Here is a 12,988-nt window from a genome sequence, read left to right as displayed (position 1 = left end):
GTGATTGGTTTTCGGGGCCCCGTACGCGGCTAGGCTCCCAAAAAGTCCCACACATGTGGTATCCCCGTACTCAGGAGAAGCAGCTAAATGTATTTTGGGGTGCAATTCCACATATGCCCATGGCCTGTGTGAGCAATATATCATTTAGTGACAACTTTTTGTAATTTTTTTTTTTTTTGTCATTATTCAATCACTTGGGACAAAAAAAATTAATATTCAATGGGCTCAACATGCCTCTCAGCAATTTCCTTGGGGTGTCTACTTTCCAAAATGGGGTCATTTGTGGGGGTTTTGTACTGCCCTGCCATTTTAGCACCTCAAGAAACGACATAGGCAGTCATAAATTAAAGGCTGTGTAAATTCCAGAAAATGTACCCTAGTTTGTAGGCGCTATAACTTTTGCGCAAACCAATAAATATACACTTATTGACATTTTTTTTACCAAAGACATGTGGCCGAATACATTTTGGCCTAAATGTATGACTAAAATTGAGTTTATTGGATTTTTTTTAGAACAAAAAGTAGAAAATATCAATTTTTTTCAAAATTTTCGGTCTTTTTCCGTGTATAGCGCAAAAAATAAAAACGGCAGAGGTGATCAAATACCATCAAAAGAAAGCTCTATTTGTGGGAAGAAAAGGACGCAAATTTCGTTTGGGTACAGCATTGCATGACCGCGCAATTAGCAGTTAAAGCGACGCAGTGCCAAATTGTAAAAAGTGCTCTGGTCAGGAAGGGGGTAAATCCTTCCGGGGCTGAAGTGGTTAATTCTAGGTGCGTTCAGCGCTTGAGTGGTAATTCATTTCAATGGTCAGAATAGGTTATTATTCTGGCCAATGAAATAAATGAATTCCCAAGTTCTTGACCCCACCACTAAACATGTTACATATGTTTAAAAGAGTCAAGCATTTTTTCTGCCAAAACGCTGCCGCCAGGAGGAAAGGCGTTTAGGAGAACTTGGCAATTGCCCTGTGTACATAAAGCCTAAAAGACACTAAACTCATGTCTGTAGCCATGAGCTTATTTTACCCACTTTAAATGGTTTAAAGAGACCTGAAGCCAGACTATTCATTTTAACAGTGATCCTTCCATAAAATTATTTGTGCATTTAATGTATTTTAGGCATGTTATTTACCTATAAAAGCCTCCTTTTTAAAGACAATCCCTGTGACTGCTGCTGGGTGTCCCCATTTTGGATGTGATATCAGCAGCTACTCAGAGCTGTCATTCAATCAACACTCTATAAGTATTACTCTTTAATTCATCCCTCTGCTGGGACCTGGGAGGCAGAGGAGTTAGGCTAGCACAGACAGTAATTAGACACTTACAGAAGAGGTGGGGGCTATGGTATGCAAGGAGGGAGAGGATGTGCTAAGGAACTGACTAGCCAAATTAGCTAGCAAGTTTAGAGGCACATTGCAACTTAATAAAAAGTAATGGAAAGGAAAATCGCTGCAAATAAGCATTTAAAATAGTTGATCTTTAAATCAGCTAAACATATTCCAGACCACAGGTAGATAAACCACCAAGCAAAAAAAAAAAAAATTGGAAGAAGTGGATGGGGCCAGAACACAGTGCGTGAGATGGGAAATTAAAACTAGTTAAAATGTCAGTTGCACATTCAGGGTAAAGTATTAAAGTGATTGTGAATGCATTTGGGTGTATACTTACCCCCAAACCTTCTCTTCATCTAGAGCAGGGATCTCCAAACTTTGGCCCTCCCTCCAGCTGATGCGGAACTACATATCTCATGAGGCATTGTAAAACTCTGACATTCACAGAAATAACTAGGCATGATGGGAATCGTAATTCCTGAACAACTGGAGGGCCATAGTTTGAAGACCCCTGGTCTAGAGGGCTGTACTGATGCCTTGTTTACCTTAACACAGCGAGTGAGATGGGAAATTAAAACTAGTTAAAATGTCATTTGCACATTCAGGGTAAACGATTAAAGTGATTGTGAATGCATTTGGGTGTATACTTACCCCCAAACCTTCTCTTCATCTAGACCAGGGATCTCCAAACTTTGGCCCTCCCTCCAGCTGATGTGGAACTACATATCTCATGAGGCATTGTAAAACTCTGACATTCACAGACATTACTAGGCATGATGGGAATCGTAATTCCTGAACAATTGGAGGGCCATAGTTTGAAGACCCCTGGTCTAGAGGGCTGTACTGATGCCTTGTTTACCTTAATACAAAGAATGTTTAGGCTTTATAACCACTTTAAGTGTTGCAACAGGCAACCTCCTCTGCTGAAACCTTCTCACCTAATGGAAGCCTCCCACACCCCAAAATCACAGTGTGAGTTCTAGGTAGGGATTGAGTTGGAGCGAACATATGGCTAAGCACCCTCCATGGCCCCTCTGTGACATGAAGCAAAGGCAGGAAATCAAATATTAACCTGTACCAGGTATTTGTCAAGACTCTGCCAGGCAAAGGGGGGGGGGGGAGAAGAGCATGGGGAATTGTTTCCTTTAGACATAATTGAGGAATTGTTGCATACACAACTTGATTATAAGCATGATCTTAATATGATCATGATTTGACCAGTATAAAATGAAATGGTGTTATATCACATCAAATGCCATATCATAGAACATGTTTGTTAGAATGAAAACAGTATACATGTAGCCTATATGGTGAATCATTTTCATTCCTAGCTAAAAATACACTGTGCTGTGTAAATTTCCTGTGCACATTGTAGCTGGCCCCAGGTAAGCCTGTCTGCCATGTGTGACTGAGCAGACAATGATTACTTGAGATGCAAGTGTCTGGCCTCATGTTTGCCCAAAGCAAAACACTCAGCTGCCATCGACTCTATAGTCACAGCAACTATTCAACTTATAAAAAGTTCCAAACACAAAAGTAAACTTTCATACTTTATAGTTATTTATTAAAAACAACAAATTAAACTTGTGAAAATAATTTAATAAATAGTGAATGGGATACTAACCACGTTGTTCTTAGCTGTAAAATCCTTTTCTTGGAGTACATTACAGAACACAAGATCAGAGGCGGCTCTCTAATTAGGCAAAATAGGCGGTGGCCTCAGGCCTCGCAGTCATAGGGGCCTCGCACAGCTGACTAGTTTACCTAATTAGAGAGCCGCCCCTTCCAGCAGCAGAGATCTCCGACTCCGCCATCACACAGTCCTGTATCCCCTCACTTTGCTACAGGGAGAGATACAGGCTGCGAGTGAGACGTGTGACCGGAGCTCCGGATCACAGACAGGGAGGGAGAGCCGCTCAGTAGAGCTCTGACAGATCTCCCCCCTCCCCCTGCTGCCCGCACAACCAGACAGAAGAGGAGAGAGCTTCTGCTCCTCCTCCTCCCGCCCTCTCCTCCTGTGTCTGCCCCGCCCACTCTCCTCGGCAGTGTTCTCTGCTCTGCCTCAGAGAAGGGGATGTGTGGGAGGGAAAATTCATGCTGGAGCCCAGGAAAATGACAAGGGGAGTTTTCCTTTTCCTTTTCCTTTTCCTTTCCCTTTTCCTTTCCTTTTCCCTTCCTTTTCCCTTTTCCTTTTCCCTTTCCTTTCCTTTCCTTTCCTTTCCTTTCCATCTATCTATCTATCTATCTATCTATCTATCTATCTATCTATCTATCTATCTATCTATCTATCTATCTATCTATCTATCTATCTATCTATCTATCTATTCATCCATCTCTTTCCTTCTATCTATCTATCTATCTATCTATCTATCTATCTATCTATCTATCTATCTATCTATCTTTCTATCTTTCTTTTCTTTCTTTCTATCTTTCTTTCCTTCTATCTATTCTTCCTTCCTTCCTTCCTTCCCCCTTTTATTTCTCTCTTTGTGACAGCCTACCAGAATAGGTAGGATCTGTGAGAGCAGCTTCCCTGTGCAGCTCTGCTTGAAGAAAATATATCTTTATTATGCCCACTTACCTACCCCCTGTACTGTCCACTCCCCTATACTGTACCCTCCTAATACAGTTCAGTTCAGTTTTTTTTTTTCCCATTATGGGAGTGAGTGGGGCCTCATGTCTAAGTTTTGCCTAAGGCCTCACAAAGTCTAGAGCCGCCTCTGCACAAGATGGTATTCTGGAACCAATGGGTTAAACTGGCACCTTCAGGAGAGATGGACAATGGCAAGCAAAGCTGTAAGGATAGCCAACTATAACCTCTCCTGCTCCTAGCATGCCTCAGTTTAGTATCAAGGCCTCTGTCCTGTAATATACTCCAAGAAAAGGATTTTACTTGTAAGAAAGAAATCTAATTTTCTTAATTGTACATTACAGTACACAGGATGGTATTTTGGAACCAATGGGACCTCCAAAAGCAAATAAACCATACCTCCCAACTTTTTGAGATGGGAACGAGGGTCACCTACAAGCAAAAGTATGTAGGCATAGGACACACCCCCTTCCAAGCCCCTTAAAGGAAAGTTATACAAAAAAAAAATAGTTAACCCCACAAATAACTTTTTTTAACCACCACTATTCCTTTATACTGGCTTCTGAAATTTACAAATGCAGCAATTTAGAAATTGGATGAAAGGTTTAGCACTGTGAAACACTTTTTGAAAGATAAATAGTGCATTTTATATACAACAATGTAGATCAGACCAAAATGAGGGGCAAATGAGAAGGAAAAAGGGACAGAGGGACTTTGTTCCAAATCACAGTCTCTAAAATAACCGACAGTCCCTCAAAATCAGGGACAGTTGGGAGCTATGATTAAACAGAGGTGTGGGCAACAACAAATGAAAGGCTAACAGGACCAAAGTTAACAAGGGCAGCTCAAGGGAGCCCACAGTGCTGTCAGAAAAACCTTATGACCAAATCCAGCATCAGGTAAGGCCTGAGACTAATGAACGAATGACGGCAGCCTTACATATCTGTGCAAAAGATGCTTGATGCTGAAAAGCCCATAAAGCACTTAGTGATCTAGTGGAGTGTGCTTTGACCAGGAACCTTGCCCCCTGAATGATGAGCTGATGAATCCACCTAGCGATAGTGGAATGAGAAGAGGGCTATACCCTATGGGGACCTTTAGGACTGACAAAGGGAGTCAGACTGATGAAGTAAGCTATAGCCAGAAGATAACTTGAACAGCGCACACTACATCTGGGCAATGGAGGGAAATATCTTTGGGATGTTTAAGAGCAGGACAGAGAGAAGATGTCCTGGTTAAAGTGAAAGAAAGAAACCCTTGGAAAGGAAAGAGGCCCTGAGCTTTAAAACAACCTCTTCCTTGTGTAGCACAAGAAAGGGTTATTTACAGGTTAAGGTCACTAACTCAGAGACTCACCTTACCTTGCAGAAGTGATGGTGATTAGAAAGGCAAGTAAGCAAAGATAGAGCAATATTCATAACAGCTTCAAATGGCAGTTTTTAAAGAGTTGACAGAACCAGTTTGAGATCCCATGGAGTCAATAGGGTGGCACAATGTAATTGACACCCTGCACGGAGGCTTTCACATAGGAGTCAGAAGCAAGCTGTCTCTGGAGGAGAATCACTAAGACTAATGCCCCGTACACACGGTCGGACATTCTGACAAAAAAATCCTAGGATTTTTTCCGACGGATGTTGGCTCAAACTTGTCTTGCATACACACGGTCACACAAAGTTGTCGGAAAATCCGATCATTCTGAACGCGGTGACATAAAACACGTACGTCAGGACTAAAAATGGGGCAGTGGCCAATAGCTTTCATCTCTTTATTTATTCTGAGCATGCGTGGCACTTTGTCCATCGGATTTGTGTACACACGATCGGAATTTCTGACAACGGATTTTGATGTTGGAAAATTTTATATCCTGCTCTCAAACTTTGTGTGTCGGAAAATCCGATGGAAAATGTGTGATGGAGCCTACACACGGTCGGAATTTCCGACAACAAGGTCCTATCACACATTTTCCGTCGGAAAATCCGACCGTGTGTACGGGGCATAAGACTTTGTGAAAAGCTAACTTCCTAGCCTTTAAGAGTGTAGGGGTAATGGAATCAGAAAGTTTCCTATCCCTCAGGACCTGGGCTTCAACAGCCAAGCCATTAAAGCCTGAACTGAGAATCAGGTGGTAAACCCATCCTATGGACAGAAAATCTGGACAATCTGGGAGGGCTCACAAAAAGTGAGCCAGGACCCTAATGAGGTTCTAGTACAATGTCTGCCTAAACCAGTTTGGTGTGATGAGAATAAACGGGATACCTGTACAGAACCTGAAAGCGAGAAGGTTCACCTCTGGCACCCCAAACTATCGACAGACTTGGAGTAAAGAGATCACTCTTTGGAGTCTAGATGTTGACAGCGGAGGAAGTCCACCTGCCTATTTTCTGCGACCAGTATGTTTACTGTGGATAGGGTTGGAACATGACTTTCCACCCATGCAAGGATCAAATCTGCTTCTCTACGAGTTGTGAGACTTTTAGTTCCCCTCTGATGGTTGATGTAAGAAACCAGCATGGTGTTGTCAGACTGAACCTTGGTTGGATGACCTCGCAGGTAAGTTGTCCAGCACTGAAAGAACAACCAAATCACTTTCAGTTCCACTGACTGGGAGACTGTCTTTCCCTGGTCATCAAGTCCCTTGCAACTAAAGAGTGCCTTCACTTCCATTGCCGAATCTATTATGCACCAGGCCAGGCCAAGGCCCGGTTTTGGGAGTCAGACCTTGGACAGGTACTTCAAACAATGAGATGGTCCCAGTGCCAATTTTGGGAGATTTAGAATCCAGCCAAACCTGCATAGGGATTGAATAGTTATAAGGGCGATAGCTGATAAAGCCTGTGCTGACTTTTCTTGGAGAAGAAGGTCATTCAGATATCCCATAATGGGAAGGCCCTGAGAGTGAAGCAGAGCAAGAACAGGGGCTAATACCTTGGTGAAGACCCAAAGTGCAGTGGACAGGCCACAGGGAAGGGCTGTAAATTGGTAATGTCTTGTGCTCTTAGTAAAGTGCAGGTAGAGTTGATGTGCCGGGAAAATGGGGATGTGTAAGTACACATCCTTGATGTCCACAGTGGAGGCAAGCAATGACTGACTGGACAGGTAGCATACAGAAATGTTTAACCTGTAAACATCTGTTGAGAATCTTTAGATACAGTATGGGGCAGATGCCTCCCTTTACTTTGACAACTGTGAACAGATTAGAATAGACACTCTAAAACACATCTCCCTCCAGCACCATGGTTAAGACTTCATGGGAGAGGAACTACTTCAGAGCAGCATGAAGGCCCATTAATCTTTGAATACACGTTGGCAAGTTTGACAACATGAAACAGGTTGGAGGCGAGACTGAAATTCTAGTTTGTACCCCCCAAAGATAATGTTTCAAACCCAAGCATCTGAAATATCCAGGGATCAAATGGCTGCGAAGGCCAAAAGATATCCCCCCACTTGTAAAATTCTGACAACTTACAGCGGGTAAAATAAGTATTGAACATGTCACCATTTTTCTAGGTAAATATATTTCTAAAGGCGCTATTGATATGAAATTTTCACCACATGTAAGTAACAACGCATGCAATCCATGCATACAAAGAAACCAAAACAAATACGTTCAGAAATTAAGAGGTCATGTCATGCTTTTTTTCTATTACAAGGGATGTTTACATTCCTTGTACTAGGAATAAAAGTGACCCATTTTTTTTTAAAAGAACAGTGTAAAAATTAAAAATAAAAGATAAAATAAATAAGAAAAAAAAAAAAAATGTTTTAAACGCTCCCGTCCCGCCTAGCTTACATGCAGAAGCAAACACATACGTGAGCAGTGCCCGCATATGAAAACGGTGTTCAAACCACATGTGAGGTATCTCAGCATTCATTAGAGTGAGAGCAATAATTCTAGCCTTAGACCTCCTCTGTAACTCAAAACATGCAACCTGTAGAATTTTTTAAACTTCGCCTATGGAGATTTTTAAGGGTAAAAGTTTGTCGCCATTCCACGAGTTGGAGCAACTTTGAAGAGTGACATGTTGGGTGTCAATTTACTTGGCGTAACATCTTTCACAATATAAAAACAAAATTGGGCTAACTTTACTGTTGTCTTATTTTTTGATTCAAAAAATTTACATTTTTCTCAAAAAAGTGCGCTTGCAAGACCGCTGCGCAAATACAGTGCGACAAAAAGTATTATGACCCCCATTTTATTCTCTAGGGTGTTAGGAAAAAAATATATATAATGTTTGGGGGTTCTAAGTAATTTTCTAGCAAAAAATGTTTTTAACTTGTAAACACCAATTCTCAGAAAGAGGCTCTGTCCTTAAGTGGTTAAAATCTCCAACCAATAGGCATGCACATTTTGGTTTGTCAGATACAAACTGAATATATTCTTTAAATACTTCCAATGAATAAGGCAGGGGAATATATGTACAGTGGGGACGGAAAGTATTCAGACCCCCTTAAATTTTTCACTCTTTGTTATATTGCAGCCGTTTGCTAAAAAAAATTTTTCCTCATTAATGTACACACAGCACCCCATATTGACAGAAAAACACAGAATTGTTGACATTTTTGCAGATTTATTAAAAAAGAAAAACTTAAATATCACATGGTCCTAAGTATTCAGACCCTTTGCTGTGACACTCATATATTTAACTCAGGTGCTGTACATTTCTTCTGATCATCCTTGAGACGGTTCTGTACCTTCATTTGAGTCCAGCTGTGTTTGATTATACTGATTGGACTTGATTAGGAAAGCCACACACCTGTTTATGTAAGACTTTACAGCTCACAGTGCATGTCAGAGCACACAGCTAAAATAACGAAGGAGTGGCTTCACAACAAATCTGTGACTGTTCTTGAATGGCCCAGCCAGAGCCCTGACTTAAACTATTGAGAATCTCTGGAGAGACCTAAAAATGTCTGTCCACCAACGTTTACCATCCAACCTGACAGAACTGGAGAGGATCTGCAAGGAGGAATGGCAGAGGATCCCTAAATCCAGGTGTGAAAAACTTGTTGCATCTTTCCCAAAAAGACTCATGGCTGTATTAGATCAAAAGGGTGCTTCTACTAAATACTGAACAAAGGGTCTGAATACTTAGGACCATGTGATATTTCAGTTTTTTGTTTTTTTAATAAATCTGTAATAATAAATAAATGTCAACAATGATGTGTTTTTCTGTCAATATGGGGTGCTGTGTGTACATTAATGAGGAAAAAAATGAACTTAAATGATTTTAGCAAATGGCTGTAATATAACAAAGAGTGAAAAATTTAAGGGGGTCTAAATACTTTCCGTCCCCACTGTATTTCCAATCACGTATGGTCGGCCTGATAATGTCCAGTGCAAAAAATAAATCGACCTTTACTACCCTTCTTAATGTGTCTACATGTAAAATCCAATCCTTTAGATATAAGTATAGAAACTCCTCTGGAGTATGATGTATCTATAGCGTGACATCGGGTATTAAACTAATTCCTTTTTAAGTAATGCAAAGTGTCAGAATTTAAATGAGTTTCCTGGAAACATATTATTGATGGTGAAAATCTCCCTACTGAGGTAAACACTGCTTGCCGCTTGGAAGGGCTACCAAGACCCCTAACATTCCATGAGATTAGTAGTTCACTCAAGGGAGCTGTGTCAAACTAATCTCAAATAAATTAGCCAAAAAAACAAACCTAATCTGACAAATTCAAAATTTTTCACTCCAACCCATGCCTCCCTACTTCCTTCCTCTTTTCTCCCCCCCACCCCCAATACACCATCCCCATCACCCAATCCCTCATAGGTCCCTATGAAGGTGAGGGAAAAAGCATGGACAGGGGAGGAAAGAAAAGGGGAGGTAAAAAAATAATCCAAAAGGTGCACATAAATCAACATACAGGACAAACATACACAGACAAGGACATGATTAACATAACAAAACAATAACACATACACACACATAAGGGCAATCTGATTGAGTGGACCGCAAAAAAAAAAAAAAGATGGTGCTCTCTCCGGCCGTTTCCCTTTACTCATATTCTTCCCAAAATATCTTATTCATTCTCTCCCCCCAAAAAAACTGCAGCAAACTTTAATGAGATTCAGCATGATTTTGCTTCAGCAATGGAGTCTTGCGTGGTGAGCATGCATACAGGCCATGGCAGTTGAGTGCATTTGAAACAATTGTACCTGCTAATTCCAGCTCTTTCTAAAGCTCTCCTCGAGTGGTCCTTGGCTCTTGGACAACTCTTCTGATAATTATTTTCACTCCTCTGTCTGAAATCTTGCGAGGAGCACCTGGTCAAGGCTGGTTTTTGGTGAAATGATGTTCTTTCTACTTTTGGATTATGGCCTCAACAGTGCTCACTGGAACATTCAGCAGTCTAGAAATTATTCTGTAACCAATGTGGTCAGTATGTTTTGCAACAATAAGGTTGCAAAGGTCTTGAGAGAGCTCTTTACCCACCATGAGATGTTTCTTGTGTGACACCTTGGTAATGAGACACCTTTGTATAGGCCACCAGTTGAGACTGAACCAGCTGATATTAATTTGCACTGACAAGGGGCAGGATTGCTTTCTAATTACTGATAGATTTCAGCTGGTGTCTTGGCTTTCCATGCCTTTTTGCACATCCTTTTTTCATGTAATCAATACTTTTTCCCTGTGTCATTCCATTTTATTACACATAACTTAATTTCTGAACTTATTTGTTTTGGTTTCTTTATATGTATGAATTGCATGGGTTGTTACCAACCTGTGGTGAAAATAACATGTCAATATCACCTGTAGAAATAAATTTACCTAGGAAAATGGTGATGTGTTCAATACTTATATTACCCACTGTACCACTGGACTTGGTAGACTTGGAGATCTAGGGCTTACAGAAAACTGGGTTCCAGATTTGTCCTTTGAAGCTTAAAAGAAACATGATTTCCAGAAATTTGCTATCAAGTGTTCTTCAGTGAAAGGCATCTCCTCAGAAGATTTCCTGCACTGAAGCGCCACAGACCAACATTTAAGCCAAAGGATCCTTAGCATATATTGAAAGTTAGAAGGATCCCTAGAGATAGTCTTTGAACAGATGGCCAGAGTTTGGCAGATGGATATGATCGTAACAGAAGGCTGCATAATAGGGCCTGCCAGGCCAAACAGAGCTTTGTAAAGGGCTCCTAAACATTTATACTTGGGGTCCTTAAACACTGGGATATCCACAACTGGGACAGATAATGTCTATGTTAAAACAGGAGTGGGCTGGGTCTACAACAGGGATAGCCTGTTTTTTGGAAAAATATCTTTAATTGGATATTGCTGAGTAAAATGCTTGGGAAGAGTGGGAACCTTCTCAGTTTCAGGGCCGCCACAGTAGAGGCAGCAACAGTAATTGTACAGGGAAGGTTTTAGCAGGGCATTTTGAGAGAGCTTACTATATAAGTAGTGACAGTTATGATAATAAAGACAAAAATACTGTCCTAATCTTTTAAAATATGTCAGCATTTTGATTGCAGAGCGTAACAAGGCATTGTTTTCATTCATTACATCTAAATGGGAGACAGCAGCTGCTGTTAGACGAAGATCAAATACAGATTTTGGAGGAAAGGTAGAGGGGGCTTGCTTGTGGCCCCTGCGGGCCATAGGCACTAACAAGAGCTGAAATCTGACCTATATGTTCTGAAATGGTGTTAGAAATTTTTTCCTCCAATAAGCAAGAGGAGTGGATCACCCCACAAGAGGTTAAGAAGGCCCCTGAGGTGGGTAATAGCAGCGGTCTGGATCAACATCCTCAGGACCCTCGGGGTGGGCACTGCAGGCACCCCCTACATTGTTAGCTGAACATGAGCTAGTGCCTATGACCCACTATGGTCACAGAGAATTACCCTTGGGGTGCTCACAATACATGGCAGGGCAGTAGAGATTAACAACGCATCTGATCTTGGGCAGCAAGATACGCCTGATGGGATCCAAGTGTGGATGGTGGTAAAGGCAGCAGAGGCAGAGCCAGGTTCGCGTGCAAGATGGCATACACATGCACAGTAAGTCCCACTTAGAAGAAAGCTGCACAGGGTCAGTGAGGCATCATGGCCGTAGCCCTGGAACCAACAAAAATGGCACAAAATTTAAACCAGAGTTGGTTCTATCCTGCCTATGACTGAATGTGTTGCAGGTGGCGCTCCAATGACAGACCCTTAGGGGACTGCAGCAGCACCCTGTTCTCATATTTAATGGGCAACAGAAGGGGTCTGGTATGGTCTCCCAGGGCAAAGTAGTAGAAGCTGCAAACAGGAGCCCCAGTAGCTGCACAGAAACTGAAGGATCTTGATAAAAGAAACCATTGTCTTGATAAAAAGTGAAATAGATTTTGCCTCTCTCAGAGCAGAAAGCATTCTAAGAATAATAGAAAACAACTTAGGCATGCTGGGAGGCAAAATGGTTACACTAGTCCTTAGAACTTTGCTTGCAAGTGTCCAGTTCTCCTGAAAGTGGCAATATAGCCCATTGGTTCCAGAGTAAAATCCTGTGTCTTATAATGTATAATAAAAAAAAAATATATATATGATCCTGTAATGAGGAGTAACTAATACTGGAGGTGACTGAGTGTGCAGTGGTTCATGGTATAGGTGTGTATATGCAATGGGGGTGTTGAGTGTGGGGGGATGCATAGCATAGGTGTACTATATGTATAAGGAGATGCTTGGTATAAGGGCATTTATGGCATGGGTGTGTGTAGGGGGTACAGGGGTTTGGGCTAGAAGTGGGCAGATTTGTCGAACATGTGTGTGTAAGGGGTGGTGGCTAGGTGTGAGCGGGTTTATGTATTGGGTGTGATGGGTTGGCGGGGGGGCTGGAACTGGTTTGTGTTTATGGGTGGGTATGCTGGAGGAGTGCTAGGAGTGAGGTACAACATGGTGTGCATTTATGGGTACAGTTGCTGGATGTGGCATGAGTATGTCAGATGAGTAAGGATGCTGAAATGAAAATGGAACAAAACTGATGTTATATTTTTATTCTGCTTAGGAATGAATAAAACATAAAATTAAAACCAACAGGAACATACAACATGTCATGTAATAAAACAGTAATGAAAATAT

The sequence above is a fragment of the Aquarana catesbeiana genome, linkage group LG02 (genome assembly GCF_042186555.1).
Source record: "Aquarana catesbeiana isolate 2022-GZ linkage group LG02, ASM4218655v1, whole genome shotgun sequence".
Classification (NCBI taxonomy): domain Eukaryota; kingdom Metazoa; phylum Chordata; class Amphibia; order Anura; family Ranidae; genus Aquarana; species Aquarana catesbeiana.
Note: the sequence above shows the minus strand (reverse complement) of the source record.